Raw genomic sequence first — 26,030 nt, forward strand, 5'->3', positions numbered from 1 at the left:
CCTCCCAAACAGCTCTCTAACCCTCCCCCCTCTAACTATTTGCCACCATTTTGGGTACTGGCAGTTGTCTGCCAGTACCCACTTTGCAATAAACTTTGACTTCTTCTTTATAAATCCCCCATTTTTCTGTAGTGTAGCTGCCCCTCTCAATACCCTACCCCCCCAGATCCGTTTCCCAACATTAGTGTAGTTGCCCCCCCCCCCCCCCCCCCGTGCGCGCACCCGCAAATTAATTTCAACCACCGGACGGAAGTTCTCCAGCGATGGTCCGCACACCCGCCTCCCTGCAATGGCTCCCACACACCAACAATCTGCACCATCGCTGGCCGATGCAGAGAGGGCCACAGAGTGGCTCTCTCTGCATCAGATGCTTAAAGGGACACTGAACCCAAATTTTTTCTTTTGTGATTCAGATAGAGCATGCAATGTTAAGCAACGTTCTAATATACTCCTATTATCAAATGTTCTTCATTCTCTTGGTATCTTTATTTGAAATGCAAGAATGTAAGTTTAGATGCCGGCCCATTTTTGGTGAACACACTGTGTTGTTCTTGCTGATAGGTGGATAAATTCACCCACCAATAAACAAGTGCTTTCCATGGTTCTGAACCATAAAAACAGCTTAGATACCTTCTTTTTCAAATAAAGAAAGCTAGAGAATGAAGAAAAATTGCTAAAAGGAATAAATTAGAAAGTTGCTTAAATTTCATGCTCTATCTGAATCACGAAAGAAAAAAATTGGGTTCAGTGTCCCTTTAAAAAACTGTATTGCAGGATGCCTCTATATCGAGGCATCACTGCAATACCCTAAAAGTGTCTGGAAACGACCATGATCACTTTCAGCTCTTCAAAATCCTGAGGACGTACAAGGTACGTCCTTGGTCATTAAGTGACAGTTTTTGTAGGACGTTCCCTGTAGGTCCTTGGTCCTTAAGGAGTTAAAGGCATATGAAACCCAATTTTTTTTCTTTCAGGATTCAGATGGAGCATGCAATTTTAAACAACTTTCTAATTTACACCTACTAGCAATTTTTATTCGTTCTTTTTGTATCTTTATTTGAATAGCAGAATTGTATGCTTAGGAGCCAGCCCACTTTTGCCTCAGCACCTGGGTAGCGCTTGCTGATTGGTGGCTAAATGTAGCCACCATTCAGCATGCGCTACCCAGGTTCTGAACCAAAAAGGGGCCGGCTCCTAAGCTTATATTCCGGATTTTTCAAATAAAGATACCAAGAGAACAAAGAAAAATTGATAATAGGAGTAAATTAGAAAGTTGCTTAAAATTGCGTGCTCCATCTGAATCCTGAAAGAAAAGAATTGAGTTTCATATCCCTTTAAGAGTTATTCTATCTGCACAATCTATTACCTTGCAAATAAAGACCTATACATTAAACTCCCATCTCACCCCCCTCTTTTCCCATTTTTAGACTCACTTCATGAACTCCTTCACTCATCCGCTCTCACATTCGCATTGCTGTGAACTTGTAATACCAGCGCCCATTTGCTGCACTGGTATTACACAGTGGAGCACAAATATCGCATCAGAGTTTATTTATAACTTGTAATATTCTCACAAGTTAGCGCAGTGTTGAAATCGGTCATCACGACTCGCACTAACAATAGCGCTCCACTTGTTATCTAGCCCTAAATCATTAGACCTTATTCCATCTAAGTTCCTATAACCTATAATTCAAATCCTTTCCCCCACACAAAGTTTTCATTTTTTCAACAATACTACATTTCAGAAAATTGCCACTTATTCCTTTAATTTCTAAGGCTTTTAGCTAGACGTCTCCACTCCACTGAAACTGCCCTAACCAAAGTAGCCATTTGCTACCCTTAATGGTGTTGAGTTGACGATTCTAAAAAAATAAAATCCCTTGGCACTCATAACATTGTTCTGTACTTGCCCTCTTTTCTTCTAGATGGATTTTTCTCTTTCTCAAACTCCTATTACCCCTCTATTGATCTTTTATAGAGATACTTAAATCATTAAAGGGGCAGTAAACAATTACATTTTGCAACCAATATAAAGTTATAATTCTGTCTAAATTACATCTGCAAGATCTGTAGAAGAAAACTATTCCTAACTGTCCTCCTTAAATGCTTCTTAGACAGCCCAAACATTGCACTTTTTTTTGTTTTTGTTTTTTTATACCCATCGTCATGAGATACAACCAATTAGCCTGCCATCCCCGTATTCTCAAAAACTTGCGCTGTCCCATTGGCATAATGATATTCTAGTCCAAATATAGTTTTGTACACATAAATATGTTATAATGTATATTCCACTTAGTCTTTGTAAGTAATTCTTTCCACTAAATGTTTGACATGGTTGTGAACATGATATATTAGGACATCTGTATATTATTTAATTAAATTATTTTAATAGTAGAGACTTGTGTTATAGTATTCAGATAACAGTAGAAGTTGCATAAAATGTAATGATAATTGTAAAAATATTATTTTAACAATGAATTTTCTACATTGTGTTTTGTATAACCTAGCTTGAATATAATGATGACACTTTTTACTATCAATACATTTTTTTTTCCATTTAAATATGTGTTTGTATATTTATGTTGTATATGACCGTACTTTTATTCACGGGCAACGATTGCCCTCATTGTATTTCACTGTTGCTTTCTCTGCCCTTATGTCCAGTACAGCCCCATCATGTATTTTTAATCATTACTTATTGTAAAGTCTATCCACAGAATGGGAATTCAAAACAAAAACTGTGCTGCTGTCCAGAAGTCACCAGTGTTTTGCTCAGCATTAACATATACATTTTATTGTTGATAATGTACTGTGTCCCCAATTTTTCTAAGATAAAGATGACCAAGGCTTTGGGGAAATATAGTGACTTATACTAAGGGCTCGATTTATTAAGCCCTTCTCCTTCTTCAGGACTTATCAAGCAGTGGTCATCAGACTGAGGCTTCCCTACCCTGTTCTCCACTACTTAGGTGTAGAATTTCAATCTCCCCAGTCTTGTCTGACTAGGAAGATTAACATCTCCTGCCCATGCATGATTGACTATCTAGGGTGTGCTCACTTTTATTTCTCTTGTAAGGTGTATCCAGTCCACGGATCATCCATTACTTGTGGGATATTCTCCTTCCCAACAGGAAGCTGCAAGAGGATCACCCACAGCAGAGCTGTCTATATAGCTCCTCCCCTAACTGCCACCCCCAGTCATTCTCTTGCAGCTCTCAACAAACATGGAAGCAGTTAGAGAGATGTGGTGTAATTTAGTTGTTTTTCTTCAATTCAAAAGTTTATTATTTTTAAATGATACCGGAATTGTAGTATTTTGGTCTCAGGCAGAAAATAGAAGAAGAGTCTGCCTGTGGTCTCTAATGATCTTAGCAGGTTGTAACTAAGATCCATTGCTGTTCTCACACATAACTGAAGAGAGAGGTAACTTCAGCTTGGGGAATGGCGTGCAGGGTATCCTGCTATGAGGTATGTACAGTCTAAATTTTTCTAGAGAAATGTAAATGCTAGAAAATGCTGTTAATACCGGATTTATCTGAGGTAAGCCTGATTACAGTGATTTAACAACAACTAGTATCATGCTTGCTGTTAGAGGTAATACTCTTATTATTTTTCACATTTCTGACATATAAAAAGTTTGCTGGAAGTGCTTAAACGTTTTTTATATGCATATTGGTGATAAAACTTTATTGGGGCTTAGTTTTTCCACAGGGCTGGCTAATTTTGGCCTAGGTATAGTTTTGTTTGGCCTCTCACTGTGAATACATGAGTGGGAGGGGCCTAATTTCGCGCCTAAATGCGCATTATATTTTGCAGTCTGAGACATCCAGTTTCCCTGAAGGAGTCCCCTGAATGCTTAGGACCTCTCTGAAGGGTTTTTGTGCTTTCCAAAGTCGATTGTATGGGAAGGTAGGGCCACAGCAGAGCTGTGGCAGTTTGTTGTGACTGTTAAAAAAACGTTTTTGAAACTAAGGGGTTAATCATCCATTTGCAAGTGGGTGCAATGCTCTGCAATGCTCTGTTAGCCTATTATACACACTGTGTATAATAGACTAACTGTGTATAAGAAACTAAAATTTCGTTTGATTTACTGCTTTTTATCACTGTTTTTCAAATTCTGACCTTTTTTATTTTTCTTAAAGGCACAGTACCGTTTGATTTACTGCTTTTTATCACTGTTTTTCAAATTCTGACCTTTTTTATTTTTCTTAAAGGCACAGTACCGTTTTTATTTTTTCCTTGTTAACTTTCTGTAAAGTGTTTTCCAAGCTTGCTGGTCTCATTGCTAGTCTGTTTAAACATGCCTGACATAGAGGAAACTCCTTGTTCATTATGTTTAGAAGCCATGGTGGAACCCCCTCTTAGAATGTGTACCAAATGCACTGATTTCACTTTAAGTTATAAAGACCATATTATGTCTTTAAAAGATTTATCACCAGAGGAATCTGACAAGGGGGAAGTTATGCCGACTAACTCACCCCACGTGTCAGAGCCTTTGACTCCCGCTCAAGGGACTCACGCTCAAGAGGCGCCAAGTACATCTAGCGCGCCCATGGCGTTTACTTTACAAGACATGGCGGCAGTCATGGATAATACACTGTCAGCGGTATTATCCAGACTACCTGGGTTACGAGGAAAGCGAGACAGCTCTGGGGTTAGAAGAAATACAGAACACTCTGACGCTTTAGTAGCTATGTCTGATACCCCCTAACAATATGCAGAAGCTGAGGAAGGAGAGCTTCTTTCTGTGGGTGATGTGTCTGACTCAGGGAAGATGATGCAACCTGATTCTGATATGGAAACATTTAAATTTAAGCTTGAACACCTCCTCGTGTTACTCAGGGAGGTTTTAGCTACTCTGAATGACTGCGACACCATTGCAGTGCCAGTGAAATTGTGCAGATTGGATAAATACTATGCAGTGCCTGTTTTCTCTGATGTTTTTCCAATACCTAAAAGGTTTTCAGAAATTATTACTAAGGAATGGGATAGACCAGGTGTACCATTCTCTCCCCCTCCTATTTTTAAGAAATTGTTTCCAATAGATGCCGCCACACGGGACTTATGGCAAAAGGTCCCTAAGGTTGAGGGAGCAGTTTCTACCCTAGCTAAGCGTACTACTATCCCTGTCGAGGACAGTTGTGCTTTCTTGGATCCAATGGACAAAAAGTTAGAGGAATACCTTAAGAAAATTTTTATTCTACAGCCTCTTGCATGCATTGCCCCAGTCACTGCTGCGGCGGCCTTCTGGTTTGAGTCTCTGGAAGAGGCTTTACAGGTAGAGACCCCATTGGACGATATACTTGACAAGCTTAGAGCACTTAAGCTAGCCAATTCATTTGTTTCTGATGCCATTGTTCATTTGACTAAACTAACGGCTAAGAATTCTGGTTTTGCTATTCAGGCGTGTAGGGCGCTATGGCTTAAATCAGCTGACGTCACTTCGAAGTCTAAGCTTCTTAATATTCCCTTCAAGGGGCAGACCCTATTCGGGCCTGGTTTGAAGGAGATTATTTCTGATATCACGGGAGGAAAAGGTCATGCACTCCCTCAGGACAGGTCTAATAAATCAAGGGCCAAACAGCCTAATTTTTGTGCCTTTCGAAACTTTAAGACGAGCGCGGCATCAACTTCCTCTAATACAAAACAAGAGGGAACTTTTGCCCAGTCCAAGTCGGTCTGAAGACCTAACCAGGCTTGGAACAAAGGTAAGCAGGCCAAAAAAACCTGCTGCTGCTTCTAAGACAGCATGAAGGATTGGCCCCCGATCCGGTAACGGATCTAGTAGGGGGCAGATTTTCTCTCTTCGCCCAGGCTTGGGCAAGAGATTTCCAGGATCCCTGGGCGTTGGAAATTGTATCCCAGGGATATCTTCTGGACTTCAAAGCTTCCCCTCCAAAAGGGAGATTTCACCTTTCACAATTATCTGCAAACCAGATAAAAAGAGAGGCATTCTTACATTGTGTTCAAGACTTCCTAGTTATGGGAGTGATCCATCCAGTTCCAAAGAAGGAACAGGGACAAGGCTTCTATTCAAATCTGTTTGTGGTTCCCAAAAAAGAGGGAACCTTCAGACCAATCTTAGATCTCAAGATCCTAAACAAATTTCTCAGGGTTTCATCATTCAAGATGGAGACTATTTGTACCATCCTACCTATGATCCAGGAGGGTCAATACATGACTACAATGGATTTAAAGGATGCTTATCTTCACATTCCGATACACAAAGATCATCATCGGTTTCTCAGGTTTGCCTTCCTGGACAGGCATTACCAGTTTGTAGCTCTTCCCTTTGGGTTAGCTACAGCTCCAAGAATCTTTATGAAGGTTCTGGGGTCACTTCTGGCGGTACTAAGGCCGCGGGGCATAGCAGTAGCCCCTTATTTAGACGACATTCTGATACAGGTGTCAAATTTCCAAATTGCCAAGTCTCATACGTACATAGTTCTGGCATTTCTGAGGTCGCACGGGTGGAAAGTGAACGAAGAGAAGAGTTCTCTATCCCCTCTCACAAGAGTTTCCTTTCTGGGAACTCTGATAGATTCTGTAGAAATGAGGATTTACCTGACAGAGACCAGGTTATCAAAACTTCTAAATTCTTGCCGTGTTCTTTATTCTATTTCTCGCCCTTCGGTGGCTCAGTGTATGGAAGTAATCGGCTTAATGGTAGCGGCAATGGACATAGTGCCCTTTGCCTGCCTACATCTCAGACCGCTGCAACTCTGCATGCTCAGTCAGTAGAATGGGGATTACACAGATTTGTCCCCTCTACTAAATCCTGGATCAAGAGACCAGGGATTCTCTTCTCTGGTGGCTATCTCGGGTCCATCTGTCCAAAGGTATGACTTTTCGCAGGCCAGATTGGACAATAGTAATGACAGATGCCAGCCTTCTAGGCTGGGGGGCAGTCTGGAACTACCTGAAGGCTCAGGGATCGTGGACTCAGGTGGAGACCCTCCTCCCAATAAACATTCTGGAATTAAGAGCGATATTCAATGCTCTTCAAGCTTGGCCTCAGCTAGCGGCAATGAGGTTCATAAGATTTCAGTCGGACAACATCACGACTGTGGCTTACATCAACCACCAAGGGGGAACAAGGAGTTCCCTAGCGATGTTGGAAGTTTCAAAGATAATTCGTTGGGCAGAGTTTCACTCTTGCCACCTATCAGCTATCCATATCCCAGGTGTAGAGAACTGGGAGGCGGATTTTCTAAGTCGACAGACTTTTCATCCGGGGGAGTGGGAACTCCATCCGGAGGTGTTTGTACAACTGGTTCAACGTTGGGGCGAACCAGAACTGGATATCATGGCGTCTCGCCAGAACGCCAAACTTCCTTGTTACGGATCCAGGTCCAGGGATCCCAAGGCAACGCTGATAGATGCTCTAGCAGCGCCTTGGTCCTTCAACCTGGCTTATGTGTTTCCACCGTTTCCTCTGCTCCCTCGTCTGATTGCCAAAATCAAGCAGAAGAGAGCATCAGTGACTTTTATAGCACCTGCGTGGCCACGCAGGATTTGGTATGCAGATCTAGTTGACATGTCATCTCTTCCACCATGAACTCTGCCTCTGAGACAGGACCTTCTACTTCAGGGTCCTTTCAACCATCCAAATCTAATTTCTCTGAGACTGACTGCCTGGAGATTGAACGCTTGATTTTATCAAAGCGTGGCTTCTCCGAGTCAGTCATTGATACCTTAATTCAGGCATGGAAGCCTGTCATCAGGAAAATCGATCATAAGATATGGCATAAATATCTTTATTGGTGTGAATCCAAGGGTTACTCATGGAGTAAAGTCAGGATTCCCAGGATATTATCTTTTCTCCAAGAAGGATTGGAAAAGGGATTGTCAGCTAGTTCCTTAAAGGGACAGATTTCTGTCTATTCTTTTGCACAAGCGTCTGGCGGATGTTCCAGACGTTCAGGCGTTTTGTCAGGCTTTAGTTAGAATCAAGCCTGTGTTTAAACCAGTTGCTCCGCCATGGAGTTTAAATTTGGTTCTTAAAGTTCTCCAAGGGGTTCCGTTTGAACCTCTTCATTCCATAGATATCAAGCTTTTATCTTGGAAAGTTCTGTTTTTGGTAGCTATTTCCTCGGCTCGTAGAGTTTCCGAGTTATCTGCCTTACAGTATGATTCCCCTTATCTGATCTTCCATGCAGATAAGGTAGTTTTGCGTACCAAACCTGGGTTTTTACCTAAGGTGGTATCTAATAAGAATATCAATCAGGAGATTGTTGTTCCGTCACTGTTTCCTAATCCTTCTTCAAAGAAGGAACGTCTATTACACAATCTTGACGTGGTTCATGCTTTAAAGTTTTATTTAAAAGCTACTAAAGATTTTCGTCAAACATCTGCTTTGTTTGTTGTCTATTCTGGACAGAGGAGAGGCCAAAAGGCTTTTTGCAACTTCTCTTTCTTTTTGGTTAAGAAGTATAATACGCTTAGCTTATGAGACTGCTGGCCAGCAGTCTCCTGAAAGGATTACAGCTCATTCTACTAGAGCTGTGGCTTCCACATGGGCTTTTAAAAATGAGGCTTCTGTTGAACAGATTTGCAAGGCGGCGACTTGGTCTTCGCTTCATACTTTTTAAAAGTTTTATAAATTTGATACTTTTGCTTCTTCGGAGGCTATTTTTGGGAGAAAGGTTTTACAGGCAGTGGTACCTTCCGTTTAAGTTCCTGCCTTGTCCCTCCCTTCATCCGTGTACTTTAGCTTTGGTATTGGTATCCCACAAGTAATGGATGATCCGTGGACTGGATACACCTTACAAGAGAAAACATAATTTATGCTTACCTGATAAATTTATTTCTCTTGTGGTGTATCCAGTCCACGGCCCGCCCTGTCATTTTAAGGCAGGTATGTTTTATTTTTAAACTACAGTCACCACTGCACCCTATGGTTTCTCCTTTCTCTTGTTTGTCTTCGGTCGAATGACTGGAGGTGGCAGTTAGGGGAAGAGCTATATAGACAGCTCTGCTGTGGGTGATCCTCTTGCAGCTTCCTGTTGGGAAGGAGAATATCCCACAAGTAATGGATGATCCGTGGACTGGATACACTACAAGAGAAATAAATTTATCAGGTAAGCATAAATTATGTTTTTCCATCATGTGGTTGGGGAACAGTGAAGCAGTTCCACTGGTCATGTTGTTCCTCCTTTGGTCATTTATGCTGCAGATTATTCTACTCTCTATTACTAATGCTGTTGTGGGAGGGCACACGTAATGGCATCTGAGTGGGCAGGAATTTTAAGTCGAGTGTCCTTTCCACTACATTATGAGAGTTAATATTTAAAAGAGCTGTAGCTTCTATTTCAAACTGCTTCTGCTGCTTGGAGCTCTGCAATGTCTTTGCAGCAGTAAGACCTGGAAAGTTTGCTCTCTCACTCTCAGTCCTTTAAAAGGACAGTCAAGTCCAAAAAAAACTCATGATTCAAATAGGGCATGCAATTTTAAACAACTTTCCAATTTACTTTTATAACCAATTTTTCTTTGTTCTCTTGGTATTCTTAGTTGAAAACTAAATTTAGGAGGTTCATATGCTAATTTCTTAGACCTTGAAGGCCACCTCTAATTTAAATGCATTTTGACAGTTTTTCACCACTAGAGGGCATTAGTTCACATGTTTCATATAGATAACATTAAGCTCATGCACGTGAATTTACCTAGGAGTGAACACTGATTGGCTAAAATGCAAATTATATTCAGGTCTGTGGACTGGGATGGCAATTCCAGAACATTGTACTTGTTCCTCTGCATAAATGCCAGAGTAGATTTTGAGCAGTGTTTTGGGTTGTTGCCTTGTTGAAATATCCAGCCCCGGCATAACTTCAACTTTGTGACTGATTCCTACAATTATTCTCAAGTATCTGCTGATATTGAGTGGAAACCATGCGACCCTCAACTTTAACAAGATTCCCAGTGCCGGCACTGGCCACACAGCCCCACAGCATGATGGAACATCCACAAAATTTTACTGTGGGTAGCAAGTGTTTGTCTTGCAATGCTGTGTTCTTTTGCCGCTATGCATAACGCCCCTTGTTATGACCAAATAACTCAATCTTTGTTTCAGAAGTCCACAGCACATTCTTCCAAAATTAAGCTGGCTTGTCCAAATGTGCGTTTGTATACCTCAAGTGACTCTGTTTGTGACATGTGTGCAGAAAAGGCTTCTTCCACATCACTCTCCCATACAGCTTCTCCTTGTGCAAAGTGCGCTGAATTGTTGAACAATGCACAGTGACACCATCTGCAGCAAGATGATGTTGCAGGTCTTTGGAGGTGGTCTGTGGGCTGTTTTTGACCGTTCTTACCATCCTTTGTCTCTCCGATATTTTACTTGGCCTGCCACTTCTGGCCTGAACAAGAACTTTGCCTGTGGTCTTCCATTTCTTCACTATGTTCCTCACAGTGGACACTTGACAGCTTAAATCTCTGTGATAGCTTTTTGTAGCCTTCCCCTAAACCATAATGTTGAACAATCTTTGTTTTCAGGTCATTTGAGAGTTGTTTTGAGGCCCCCATGTTGCCACTCTTCAGAGGAGAGTCAAAGAGAACAACAACTTGCAATTGGCCACCTTAAATACATTTTCTCATGATTGGATGCACCTGTCTATGAAGTGCAAGGCTTAATGGCTCACCAAACCAACTGTGTGTTCCAATTAATCAGTGCTAGGTAGTTACAGGTATTAAAATCAACAAAATGAAAAGGGTGCCCAAATGTATGCATGTCTAATTTCGTTTGGATGCATATTGCACATTTTCTGTTAATCCAATAAACCTCATTTCACTACTGAAATATTACTGTGTCCTTCAGTTATTTGATAGATCAAAATTAAATTGCTGATCCAAACACCCAATTATTTATAAATGAAAATCATGGAAATTGTCAGGGGTGCCTACACTTTTGCATACAACTGTGTGTATATATATATATATATATATATATATATATATATATATATATATATATATATATATATATATATATTCATGTTTTATGCTTCTATCACCTGTGTCTTGTGTACATATGCAGTATGGAATAATATATTCTGTGTATTCTCCACCAAGCATTTATTTGGAGTTGATATAAATTAGACTGGGGTAATTTTACCTCACATTTTTTTCGACATCGATTCAGCCTAATATTGGAACTGTATATCCTCTTTTTGGTGGAGTGCTAGTAAGTGTATACTTGTGTCAGTACTGAAACTGACAGTGTGGATAATAAATTAGACTGCTGTTATTACAATTTCTGAGCAAGCTGACTGTCATGACATTTCTGTTATAATTTAGATGTCATGTTGTGTCTTTCTTAGGCCTATTTGTGAACTAATTGTTTGCATTAAAACTTGCTTACCCCAATGCATTTTTTTACCAGACTGAATAACTTTCACTTTGACTTGTCACATATACTCAAGCCTATCACTTATTCTTTAAACAAGTGCTCTTTATGACTGTGATTGTAGTCTAGAACTGTTGTATTAATTTTTTCCCATATAAGAGAGTCATCTGACAGAATTTCATAATAATAATTTTGATATTAACTATGTTAATCAGTGATTGATATAATTAATGACTTTCAGAATCCAGAGATAGGTATACACTGTGTGCACAATTATTAGGCAAGTAAGTATTTTGCCCAAATAATCATTTTTATGCATATTGTCCAACTCAATGGAGATGCTATGACCATACATGTATCCAACACTCTTATCCTTATAAGTTATCTGTAGGGGTATATATGATATATGTTATATTGCATTTTGTTAATTCCACTTAGATCTGGGTTACAAATAAATTTTATCAAAGTCTGATACAAAAGCAATCACTTGGGGACCACTTTGATTGTAACCCACTTGCTAACCAATATTGTATAATTATATACTGTATAATGTTATACTGTTTTGTTCATGTTTATATTGGTTACATGTTGCTATTGACTACCAATTAATGATATATTTACCTGTACACGCCCACTATAGGTGTGTACTAGCTCACTATTGGATAGAATTTGTTTTAAATATTTTGTCAGTTGTAAGGGGCTTTATGCCTGATGAAACAGCCAATGCTAAGGCTGAGAAACACGTTGCATAGACAGAGCACATTTGTTATATGTTCTCTGTAACCATTGCTTGTTACTTGTTTTTAATTGCTTTTAATAAACAAAAATATTTTTAATACAACCATTGGTACAGCACCTTATTAAGTAGCATAGCTACTGCTTCTGGCACTCCACTACTGGTAATCTACAACACACACTGAGTGACTGATTGGGTCAGTACACACCTGCATCATCTTCCTGGAGAGGGTTAGCTGGTACACCCCAAGTTACCAGCCTGCTTCTACCAGTACATAAGTGTACTTGGGCTAAATGTGAGCACCCATTTAGTGTGTTAATCTGCTTCACTTCTTCCTGTGATATGCTGATGCACACATGAGGCGCCCCTCTTTCTTCTGTTTTCTTCTATCGTTAACCCTTGCACCCACTTAACTAAGTCACAGGCTTGGCTGGACTGTGACAGATTAGTAAAAGTGAAAAGGGTCTGTTAACCCTTTCTGTGCCAAACAAGTGACTGGCGCAGGGTTGGTTAACCCTGGTCATCACAAATTGGTGGCAGCAGTGGGATAAAAAAAATGTATTACATTTTAGTGCTTTGTGGATTTGCTAGTGTGAAAACCCCAGTACTAAAATAAATTGTGACTCTCGTAATTTCCTAAGGCTAATATATAGTTACACATTGCAAACAGTCCCCTTCCCTATTCTCTGTTTTTCTTTTCTATTTTATTTTTACTATGGAGGCATACCAGCAGCAGACCAAGGAAATAATGCAACTGTTATGCAAGGAGAGAGAAATTCCCTCTTGTGGAAAGACTAAGGAGGGATTGCTAAAGCTCTTTTGGACTATAACAGCAGCCAGGCTGCACAAGCTGCAGTCTCAGGTGAGGTGTCTGCAACTGTGGGCAGTGATTCATCAAGATCTGGAGATCCCTTGGACTGTTAATTGCAAACTGATTTAAAGCATATAGGCTCAGTGGATACAATTTTGTGCATTCTCAAATTCCAAGAACAGCAGGCAGCTAGGGAAGCAGCTGAGCGCCAGGCTAAGAGAGAGGTTCTGGCCGCAGAGAGACAGGCTGCTAAACACCAGGTTGAAAGAGAGAGAGGCTGCTAGGTAAGCAGCTGAGCGACAGGCTGAGAGAGAGAGGCTCTGGCTGCTGAGAGACAGGTTGCTAAACGACAGGCTGAGAGAGAGTATCAGTTACAGCTTGCACGGTTGGAGAGAACCTGTTAGAGAACCTAGAGACTCCTCTTTAATCAGACCGCAGGCAGAGAGTTTCCCTACCCTGGAGAGAGATGGAGACTTGAATGTATTCCTGCGCTGCTTTGAAAAAGTCTGCAGACAGTTCCAGCTGCCAAGGGAGCAGTGGGCCAAGTATCTTACCCCTGGTTTGAAAGGTCCTGCCCTTGAAGCTTTTGCTGAACTTGCTCCAGAGTTTGATCAAGACTATGATGAAATTAAAGCTGCCCTGCAGAGGAGGTAAAGGAGAGTTTTGGGCATTTTTCTAAGTCTAGGACAGACTAGAGAGTGTAAGGGTGGAAAAGGGTCTGTTAACCCTTTCTGTGCCAAACAAGTGACTGGCGCAGGGTTGGTTAACCCTGGTCGTCACAGTCAACAGTTCAAGAAACTGACAAACTCCATGGATGTAGCGTATCATGTCCGCTGCACATCAATAAATGCCGACAGCATACGCTGTCGGCATTTATCATTGCACAAGCAGTTCACCAGAACTGCTTGTGCAATACCGCCCCCTGCAGATTTGCAGCCAATTGGCCGCTAGCAGGGGGTGTCAATCAATCTGATCGTATTCGATCGAGTTGATTTCTGTCCTCCGCTGCTTCATAACTTCTGAAGGCTCGCTGGAAACAAGGGGCATCAAGCTCCATTCAGAGCTTGATAATTCGGCCCCTAAGACTGTTATTGAAAAGAAGGGTGGCTATATAGGTCACTGATTTTTTTTGTGTGGAAATGTCAGAAATGTTTGTTTGTAAATTTTGAGTTGTTTGTTTATTATTCTCATTTTAACAGATGAAAATAAACAAGTGAGATGGGAAAACGTTTGTTTCATAATAATTCTGCATACTAATAGTTGCCCAATAATTGTGCACACATAGATATTCTCATAAGAAAGCCAAAACTTCCCTTTTACTTTCTTAAATATTCAGGTTTGAAGTTTATTAACATTTTGGATTGACCGAGAGCACTGTAGTTGTTCACAAATGAAATTACTCCTCAAAAATACATCTTGCCTAATAATTGTGCATACAGTGTAAAGAGGGGATCAAAATAGTGAATAATCTGCTGCTGGTCTACTGAGACCCAACAGTATTGGCATTATGTTGTGAGATACGTTGATGAAACTTACTCGGCCTGTTTGGCTTAACTATAGCCCCAAGGGTTTCACTCCTGCACTGCATCACAAGCTGCAGACCCTTTTATAGGTACCCTTAAACTAGTTTTTAGGCCTGATGAAACAGCCTTTGGGAGGCTGAGAAATTTGTTGCTTGTGTTTTGTTTGTTTTTATTGATGTTTTTATCTTCACACTTTGTTGTGTACTGTTCTTCAAGCTATGCATCCATCCATCCCTCTTGTTCATACAAGAGTTTATGGTGTGGAGGGTTCCTGATTGCTGGGAGGGCACTTTACTGGACAGCTGTGAGGTTCCAGTCAGCCTTTATAGCACCTGGAGGTGCTTGGAGTTTGTGAGTCCCTTTATCACCTGAATCTTATTAAATCTTTTGTGACTGTACAAGGCCATTGTGGCACCTTTGTTTACTTATGTATTGTAGAACCCGCAAGGGGAGAACTCATTTCAATTTGGTGATATAAAACAGGTTTACCTTAAAAATTAATGCTAATTTGTGATAGAATTTGCAATTTCTTTTAAATGTATCTTATTTTATTGTGTGGACTAATAAATACTGTTTGCCTGTAGTCACAAACAGTTTTCCTTAGATAATTCCTGTCACCTGGTATTATTTGTCCACAAGCATGCCAGGTCAATCACAAATATAAGAAGGCTCAACCGTTTTTTGTTTTTTTTTTGGTTTGTCAAGTTTATTAGCTTACCTGATCCTTAACAGCTATGTTGAAGATTTGAATAAAGTGTCTCTCTTTTCTGTTTACACGCTATCACCAATAAGTATGTTTCACCAATAAGAACGTTTCACCAAAAAGAATGTTTCTAGAAGTATCTGATGTTATAATTGTGAGATAAATATGTTGTTTGGCAGAGTTAGATTCATTACAGAGAGAACCGGAGGAAAGAGTGTTTTGCATTCACACGCTGCAAAGCCTGAAGTTCACCAGTTAATAATTGTTATTGAATTCATACTAGGGGGTATATTTACCAAGCAGTGGATGCTGCTTATTCTGCGTGAACCTTCCGGCTCACCGGAAACAGAAGTTAAGAAGCAGTGGTCTTAAGACCAGTTTGTGCTTGAGTTTTCACCAAAATCCTAGGAGCACTACTTTCTGTGATCAAAGCCCAATGGGTTTCAGAAGCCCCATATTTGGTTCAAGCTCTTTCTTAACCTTCAGCTTTCTGTGTATGCATGGATGGAAGGTCAACGAGGCCAAGAGTTCCTTATTTCCCAATACAAGGGTCTGTTTTTTAGGAGTCGTCATAGACTCAATGGAAATAAAAGTTTTCTGACAGACCAACACAACCAAAAACTGCAAGCAGCATGTCAAACTTCAATCTACTCCTCTTCCTTCCATTGCACAATGTATGGAGGTAGAGGGCTTAATGGTAGTGGCCTCAGACGCCAAACTGCTTGTGAGGTTTCATATGCGACCTCTACATTTAATCATGCTGAGACAGTGGAATGTAGACCATTCAGACTTCTCCCAGACCATCCAGTTGGATCAGGAAGTGAAAAAGTTCCTGTCATGGTGGACATCTCCAGCTTAACTTTCCAGAGGTATGAGTTTCGCAGGCCAGAGTGGCAGATAATTTCCATGGATGGAAGTTTATCAGGTTGGAGAGCGGTCTGGGAGGGTCAGAAAGCTCAGTGAGTGTGGTCCTCTTGGGAAGCTATTCTCCCCATCAATAATTTGTAGCTCAGGGATATATTCAGAGCCCTACTGTCTTAGCCCCAACTAGTCTTTTTTCCTTTTATCTGCTTTCAGTCAGAAAACACCACAACATTAGCTGACATAAATCATCAAGGGGCACTCGCAGCATCAGTGCCCAATCTTGGCTATTCACATCCCAGGTGTGAACAATTGGGAATCAGATTATCTGAGTCACCAGACTCTTCAGCCGGGGGAATGGTCTCTCAATCAGGAAACTTTTTTCAGGTTGGTGGAACTCTTGGGATGACCAGAGAGAGATCTCATGGCATCTCAATTAAATCACAAATTCCCTTGGTACGGATCGAGGTCAAGAGATCCTCAGGCAGAACTGGTGGATGCCTTGACAGTTATAAGGGCTCAAAGATAGGAGATCTCAGGTGTTAGGAAATAAAAGCAGACAAAGGGATTTTACATTGACATGTATACACATACATAGAGAAACATGGATTTATATGTATAGAGATATGTTTAACTATGGAGATAATGAACATATTTTACATTACAATCTTATGCACATTAAACAATATCTCAGAGGGATTTTTAAAGAGATGTTTACATATAGATCTCGAGATATCTATACATATATATAATAATATGCATATCTTGCTATAAATAGATATATCTGTCCAGAAAGCATCACATATATAGAAAAATATTTATTTATAAATAAATAGAACATATTCCATTAAGAAAACATTCTAAGGTTTTACTTGTTTTTTTTTCTATTTGTCTTCTCCATTGGCTTCTATGGGGAAATAGGTGAACGTGCACGCGATCAGACTTTTTGGATTAAGCAGGTTAACATGCGTGCAAAATAAGTTATTTTGCAACTTGTGATACCTGCGCAACCCCAAATGCAAAAAAAACATAACATACTAATCTAGCTGTGTGCTTGCAAAAGAGTACCAGACGTTCTGTGTGTTGTGTTAAAGGGACACTGAACCCAAATTTTTTATTTCATGATTCAGATAGAGCATGCAATATTAAGCAATTTTCTAATTTACTCCTATTATCAATTTTTTCTTCGTTCTCTTGCTATCTTTATATGAAAAAGAAGGCATCTAAGCTTTTTTTTTTATTCAGTACTCTGGACAGCAATTTTCTATTGGTGGATGAATGTATCCACCAATCAGCAAGGACAACCCAGGTTGTTCACCAAAAATGGGCCGGGATCTAAACTTACATTCTTGCATTTCAAATAAAGATACCAAGATAATGAAGACAATTTGATAATAGGAGTAAATTAGAAAGTTGCTTAAAATTTCATGCTCTATCTGAATCACGAAAGAAAAAATTTGGGTTCAGTGCCCCTTTAATTAACTTTCGCCTAGATTACAAGTTTTGCGGTAACAGGGGTGCAGTGTTAACGAGCAGTTTTTTCTCACCGCTCACTTTCCTGCATCGCTGGTATTACGAGTTTTCAGAAACCCGTCGTTAAAAGACAAGAAGTGAGCGTAGAGCAAAATTTGGCTCCAAATCTCACTCCAATACCAGCGCTGCTTAAGTCAGCAGTGAGCTGGTGTAACGTGTTTGTGTACGATTTCCCCATAGGAATCAACGGGGAGAGCCGGCTCAAAAAAAAGTGTAACACCTGCAAAAAAGCAGCGTAAAACTGACTAACGCAGCCCCATTGATTCCTATGGGGAAATAAAATTTATGTTTACACCTAACACCCTAACATGAGCCGAGTCTAAACACCCCTAATCTTAAACTTATTAACCCCTAATCTGCCGCCCCTGACATCGCCGACATCTGCATTATATTTATTAACCCCTAATCTGCCGCTCCGGACCCCGCCGCCCCCTGCATTATACTTATGAACCCCTAATCTGCTGCCCCCAACATCGCCAACACCTGCATTATATTTATTAACCCCTAATCTGCCGCCCCCAATGTCGCTGCCACCTACCTACACTTATTAACCCCTAATCTGCAGCCCCCAATGTCACCGCCACTATATTAAAGTTATTAACCCCTAAACCTAAGTCTAACCCTAACACCCCCTAACTTAAATATAATTTAAATAAATCTAAATAAATATTCCTAACATTAACTAAATGATTCCTATTTAAAACTAAATACTTACCTATAAAATAAACCCTAAACTAGCTACAATATAACTAATAGTTACATTGTATCTATTTTAGGATTTATCTTTATTTTACAGGCAAGTTAGTATTTATTTTAACTAGGTAGAATAGTTATTAAATAGTTATTAACTATTTAATAACTACCTAGCTAAAATAAATACAAAAGTACCTGTAAAATAAAACCTAACCTATGTTACAATAACACCTTACACTACACTACAATTAAATAAATTAACTAAATTAAATACAATTAAATAAATTAAATTAGCTAACGTACAAAAAACCCCACTAAATTACAGAAAATAAAAAAACAAATTACAGATATTTAAACTAATTACACCTAATCTATTAGCCCTATCAAAATAAAAAATGCCCCCCCCCCAAAAAAAAACCCTAGCATAAACTAAACTATCAATAGCCCTTAAAAATAATCAGCTCATTTAGCAGTAAAAAAAAATACAAACAACCCCCCAACAGTAAAACACACCACCCACACAACCAATCCCCCAAATAAAATACTAAGTAAAAAAACCTAAGCTCCCCATTGCCCTGAAAAGGGCATTTGTATGGGCATTGCCCTTAAAAAGGCAGTTAGCTCTTTTGCAGGCCCAAACCCTAACCTAAAAAAAAAAAAACACCCAATACACCCTTAAAAAAACCTAACACTAACCCCCTGAAGATCGACTTACTGGGACACGTCTTCATCCAAGCTGGGCAGAAGATGTCCTCCAGACGGGCAGAAGTCTTCATCCAAGACGGGCAGAAGAGGTCCTCCAGACGGGCAGAAGTCTTCATCTAGACGGCATCTTCTATCTTTATCCATCCGACGTGGAGCGGGTCCATCTTCAAGACTTCCGACGCGGATCATCCTCTTCATCCGACGACTAACACAGAATGAAGGTAACTTTAAGTGACGTCATCCAAGATGGCGTCCCTTAGATTCTGATTGGCTGATAGAATTCTATCAGCCAATCGGAATTAAGGTAGAAAAAATCCTATTGGCTGATGCAATCAGGCAATAGGATTCAAGTTCAATCCTATTGGCTGATGCAATCAGCCAATAGGATTGAGCTCACATTCTATTGGCTGATTGGAACAGCAACAATAGGATTTTTTCTACCTTAATTCCGATTGGCTGATAGAATTCTATCAGCCAATCTGAATCTAAGGGACGCCATCTTGGATGACGTCACTTAAAGGTACCTTCATTCTGTGTTAGTCATCGGATGAAGAGGATGCTCCGCGTCGGATGTCTTGAAGATGGACCCACTCCCCACCGGATGGATGAAGATAGAAGATGCCGTCTGGATGAAGACTACTGCCCATTTGGAGGACCTCTTCTGCCCGGCTTGGATGAAGACTTCTGCCCATCTGGAGGACCTCTTCTGCCCAACTTGGATGAAGACGTCTCCCGGGAAGTCGATCTTTAAGGGGTTAGTGTTAGGTTTTTTTCTCTTGTTAAGTGTATCCAGTCCACGGATCATCCATTACTTATGGGATATTAACTCCTCCCCAACAGGAAGTGCAAGAGGATTCACCCAGCAGAGCTGCTATATAGCTCCTCCCCTAACTGCCATTACCAGTCATTCTCTTGCACCCAACAAATAGATAGGATGTGTGAGAGGACTGTGGTGATTATACTTAGTTTCATACCTTCAATCAAAAGTTTGTTATTTTATAATAGCACCGGAGTGTGTTATTCCTTCTCTGGTAGAATTTGAAGAAGAATCTACCTGAGTTTTTCTATGATTTTAGCCGGAGTAGTTAAGATCATATTGCTGTTTCTCGGCCATCTGAGGAGAGGTAAACTTCAGATCAGGGGACAGCGGGCAGATTAATCTGCAAAGAGGTATGTAGCAGCTTATTATTTTCTGACAATGGAATTGATGAGAAAATTCTGCCATACCGATATAATGTAAACTCAGCCTTAAATGCAGTAGCAGCAACTGGTATCAGGCTGCCATGTATGTATATTTTACACTTCAGTATTCTGGGGAATGGCACTTCACTGGAATTATACTGTATGCATAAAACTTTAGCCTAATTTGCAGGGACTAGCAACAGGCTTTTTAATAACACTCAATTTATTAATGTTAAACGTTTTTTGCTGGCATGTAAAATCGTTTAATTTTCTGAGGTACTGGGTGAAAAAATGTTTTGGGCACTATTTTTTTCCACTTGGCAGTCATTTTATTTAATTTATGACAGTTTACTGATCTCTCTCACTGTTATGTGTGAGGGGGAGGGGCCTTTTTGGTGCTTTTGCTACGCATCAAAAAATTCAGTCAGAAGTTTATTGTCTTCCCTGCATGATCCGGTTCATCTCTACAGAACTCAGGGGTCTTCAAAACTTGTTTTGAGGGAGGTAATCACTCACAGCAGAGCTGTGAGATTGTAGTTGACTGTGATAAAAAAACGTTTATTTCTGTATTTTTTTTCTGCTATCAGGGTTAGTTATCCTTTGCTAATGGGAGCAATCCTTTGCTAAAATTGTGTTTTTTACAAAGATTTGATGCTATAACTTTTCAGTTTATTAATTTTCAACTGTCATAACTTTTTCTGTGCTTCTTATAGGCACAGTACGTTTTCATATTATAGTAAATTACTTGAAAAGTATTTCCAAGTTGCTAGTTTATTTGCTAGTGTGTTAAACATGTCTGATTCAGAGGAAGATATCTGTGCTATATGTGCTAAAGCCAAAGTGGAGCCCAATAGAAATTTATGTACTAACTGTATTGATGCTACTTTAAATAAAAGTCAATCTGTACAAATTGAACATATTTCACCAAACAACGAGGGGAGAGTTATGCCGACTAACTCGCCTCACGTGTCAGTACCTGCATCTCCCGCTCGGGAGGTGCGTGATATTGTAGCGCCGAGTACATCTGGGCGGCCATTACAAATCACATTACAGGATATGGCTACTGTTATGACTGAAGTTTTGGCTAAATTACCAGAACTAAGAGGTAAGCGTGATCACTCTGGGGTGAGAACAGAGTGCGCTGATAATATTAGGGCCATGTCAGACACTGCGTCACAATTTGCAGAACATGAGGACGGAGAGCTTCATTCTGCGGGTGACGGTTCTGATCCAAACAAACTGGATTCAGATATTTCAAATTTTAAATTTAAGCTGGAAAACCTCTGTGTATTACTAGGGGAGGTGTTAGCGGCTCTGAATGATTGTAACACAGTTGCAATACCAGAGAAAATGTGTAGGTTGGATAAATATTTTGCGGTACCGGCGAGTACTGAGGTTTTTCCTATACCTAAGAGACTTACTGAAATTGTTACTAAGGAGTGGGATAGACCCGGTGTGCCGTTCTCACCCCCTCCGATATTTAGAAAGATGTTTCCAATAGACGCCACCACACGGGACTTATGGCAAACGGTCCCTAAGGTGGAGGGAGCAGTTTCTACTTTAGCTAAGCGTACCACTATCCCGGTGGAGGATAGCTGTGCCTTTTCAGATCCAATGGATAAAAAGTTAGAGGGTTACCTTAAGAAAATGTTTGTTCAACAAGGTTTTATATTGCAACCTCTTGCATGATTTGCGCCTGTCACGGCTGCAGCAGCATTTTGGTTTGAGTCTCTGGAAGAGACACTTGAATCAGCTCCATTAGATGAGATTACACACAAGCTTAAAGCCCTTAAGTTAGCTAACTCATTTATTTCAGATGCCGTAGTACATTTAACTAAACTTACGGCTAAGAATTCCGGATTCGCCATTCAGGCACGCAGAGCACTGTGGCTAAAATCCTGGTCAGCTGACGTTACTTCTAAATCTAAATTGCTTAATATACCTTTCAAAGGGCAGACCTTATTCGGGCCCGGGTTGAAAGAAATTATCGCTGACATTACAGGTGGTAAAGGCCATGCCCTGCCTCAAGACAGAGCCAAACCTAAGGCTAGAAAGTCTAATTTTCGTTCCTTTCGTAATTTCAAAGCAGGAGCAGCATCAACTTCCTCTGCACCAAAACAGGAAGGAGCTGTTGCTCGCTACAGACAAGGCTGGAGACCTAACCAGTCCTGGAACAAGGGCAAGCAGGCCAGGAAACCTGCTGCTGCCCCTAAGACAGCATGAATCGAGGGCCCCCGATCCGGGAACGGATCTAGTGGGGGGCAGACTTTCTCTCTTCGCCCAGGCTTGGGCAAGAGATGTCCAGGATCCCTGGGCGTTAGAGATCATATCTCAGGGATACCTTCTAGACTTCAAATTCTCTCCCCCAAGAGGGAGATTTCATCTGTCAAGGTTGTCAACAAACCAAATAAAGAAAGAGGCGTTTCTACGCTGCGTAAAGATCTTTTATTAATGGGAGTGATCCATCCGGTTCCGCGGTCGGAACAAGGACAAGGGTTTTACTCAAATCTGTTTGTGGTTCCCAAAAAAAGAGGGAACTTTCAGGCCAATCTTGGATTTAAAGATCCTAAACAAATTCCTAAGAGTTCCATCGTTCAAAATGGAAACTATTCGGACAATTTTACCCATGATCCAAAAGGGTCAGTACATGACCACAGTGGATTTAAAGGATGCTTACCTTCACATACCGATTCACAAAGATCATTACCGGTATCTAAGGTTTGCCTTTCTAGACAGGCATTACCTGTTTGTAGCTCTTCCATTCGGATTGGCTATGGCTCCGAGAATCTTCACAAAGGTTCTGGGTGCTCTTCTGGCGGTACTAAGACCGCGAGGAATTGCGGTAGCTCCGTACCTAGACGACATTCTGATACAAGCTTCAAGCTTTCAATCTGCCAAGTCTCATACAGAGTTAGTACTGGCATTTCTAAGGTCGCATGGATGGAAGGTGAACGAAAAGAAGAGTTCTCTCTTTCCACTCACAAGAGTTCCCTTCTTGGGGACTCTTATAGATTCTGTAGAAATGAAGATTTACCTGACAGAAGACAGGTTAACAAAGCTTCAAAATGCATGCCGTGTCCTTCATTCCATTCAACACCCGTCAGTAGCTCAATGCATGGAGGTGATCGGCTTAATGGTAGCAGCAATGGACATAGTACCCTTTGCACGCCTACATCTCAGACCGCTGCAATTGTGCATGCTAAGTCAGTGGAATGGGGATTACTCAGACTTGTCCCCTACTCTGAATCTGGATCAAGAGACCAGAAATTCTCTTCTATGGTGGCTTTCTCGGCCACATCTGTCCAGGGGGATGCCATTCAGCAGGCCGGACTGGACAATTGTAACAATAGACGCCAGCCTACTAGGTTGGGGCGCTGTCTGGAATTCTCTGAAGGCTCAGGGACAATGGAATCAGGAGGAGAGTCTCCTACCAATAAACATTCTGGAATTGAGAGCAGTTCTCAATGCCCTTCTGGCTTGGCCCCAGTTAACAACTCGGGGGTTCATCAGGTTTCAGTCGGACAACATCACGACTGTAGCTTACATCAACCATCAGGGAGGGACAAGAAGCTCCCTAGCAATGATGGAAGTATCAAAGATAATTCGCTGGGCAGAGTCTCACTCTTGCCACCTGTCAGCAATCCACATCCCGGGAGTGGAGAACTGGGAGGCGGATTTCTTAAGTCGTCAGACTTTTCATCCGGGGGAGTGGGAACTTCATCCGGAGGTCTTTGCCCAAATACTTCGACGTTGGGGCAAACCAGAGATAGATCTCATGGCGTCTCGACAGAACGCCAAGCTTCCTCGTTACGGGTCCAGATCCAGGGATTCGGGAGCGGTTCTGATAGATGCTTTGACAGCACCTTGGACCTTCGGGATGGCTTATGTGTTTCCACCCTTCCCGATGCTTCCTCGATTGATTGCCAGAATCAAACAGGAGAGAGCATCAGTGATTCTAATAGCGCCTGCATGGCCACGCAGGACTTGGTATGCAGATCTAGTGGACATGTCATCCTGTCCACCTTGGTCGCTACCTCTGAAACAGGACCTTCTGATCCAGGGTCCCTTCAAACATCAAAATCTAATTTCTCTGAAGCTGACTGCTTGGAAATTGAACGCTTGATTTTATCAAAACGTGGTTTTTCTGAGTCAGTTATTGATACCTTAATACAGGCTAGGAAGCCTGTTACCAGAAAGATTTACCATAAGATATGGCGCAAATACTTATATTGGTGCGAATCCAAGAGTTACTCATGGAGTAAGGTTAGGATTCCGAGGATATTGTCTTTTCTACAAGAAGGTTTAGAAAAGGGTTTATCCGCTAGTTCCTTAAAGGGACAGATTTCAGCTCTGTCCATTCTTTTACACAAACGTCTGTCAGAAGTTCCGGACGTTCAAGCTTTTTGTCAGGCTTTAGCTAGGATCAAGCCTGTGTTTAAAACTGTTGCTCCACCATGGAGTTTGAACTTAGTTCTTAATGTTTTACAGGGGGTTCCGTTTGAACCCCTTCATTCCATTGATATCAAGTTGTTATCTTGGAAAGTTCTGTTTTTAATGGCGATTTCCTCGGCTCGAAGAGTCTCTGAGTTATCTGCCTTACATTGTGATTCTCCTTATCTGATTTTTCATTCAGACAAGGTAGTTCTGCGTACTAAACCTGGGTTCCTACCTAAGGTGGTCACTAACAGGAATATCAATCAAGAGATTGTGGTTCCATCTTTGTGTCCTAATCCTTCTTCGAAAAAGGAACGTCTGCTACACAATCTAGATGTAGTCCGTGCCCTGAAATTTTATCTACAGGCAACTAAGGATTTTCGACAAACGTCTTCCCTGTTTGTCGTTTATTCTGGTCAGAGGAGAGGTCAAAAAGCTTCGGCTACCTCTCTCTCCTTTTGGCTTCGTAGCATAATACGGTTAGCCTATGAGACTGCTGGACAGCAGCCTCCTGAAAGAATTACAGCACATTCTACTAGAGCTGTGGCTTCCACTTGGGCCTTTAAGAATGAGGCTTCTGTTGAACAGATTTGCAAGGCTGCAACTTGGTCTTCTCTTCATACTTTTTCCAAATTTTACAAATTTGACACTTTTGCTTCTTCGGAGGCTGTTTTTGGGAGAAAGGTTCTTCAGGCAGTGGTTCCTTCCGTATAAAGAGCCTGCCTGTCCCTCCCGTCATCCGTGTACTTTAGCTTTGGTATTGGTATCCCATAAGTAATGGATGATCCGTGGACTGGATACACTTAACAAGAGAAAACATAATTTATGCTTACCTGATAAATTTATTTCTCTTGTAGTGTATCCAGTCCACGGCCCGCCCTGTCACTTTAAGGCAGGTAATTTTTCCATTAAACTACAGTCACCACTGCACCCTATGGTTTTCCTTTCTCTGCATGTTTTCGGTCGAATGACTGGTAATGGCAGTTAGGGGAGGAGCTATATAGCAGCTCTGCTGGGTGAATCCTCTTGCACTTCCTGTTGGGGAGGAGTTAATATCCCATAAGTAATGGATGATCCGTGGACTGGATACACTACAAGAGAAATAAATTTATCAGGTAAGCATAAATTATGTTTTTAAGGGTGTATTGGGTGGGGGTTTTTTTAGGTTAGGGTTTGGGCCTGCAAAAGAGCTAATTGCCCATTTAAGGGCAATGCCCATCCAAATGCCCTTTTCAGGGCAATGGAGAGCTTATGTTTTTTTAGTTAGTATTTTATTTGGGGGGTTGGTTGTGTGGGTGGTGGGTTTTACTGTTGGAGGGGTTGTTTGTATTTTTTTTTACAGGTAAAAGAGCTGATTACTTTGGGGCAATGCCCCGCAAAAGTCCCTTTTAAGGGCAATTAGTAGTTTAGTTTCGGCTAGGGTTTTTTTTTATTTTGGGGGGCATTTTTTTATTTTGATAGGGCTATTAGATTAGGTGTAATTAGTTTAAATATCTGTACATTGTTGT

The sequence above is a fragment of the Bombina bombina genome, chromosome 3 (genome assembly GCF_027579735.1).
Source record: "Bombina bombina isolate aBomBom1 chromosome 3, aBomBom1.pri, whole genome shotgun sequence".
Lineage (NCBI taxonomy): Eukaryota > Metazoa > Chordata > Amphibia > Anura > Bombinatoridae > Bombina > Bombina bombina.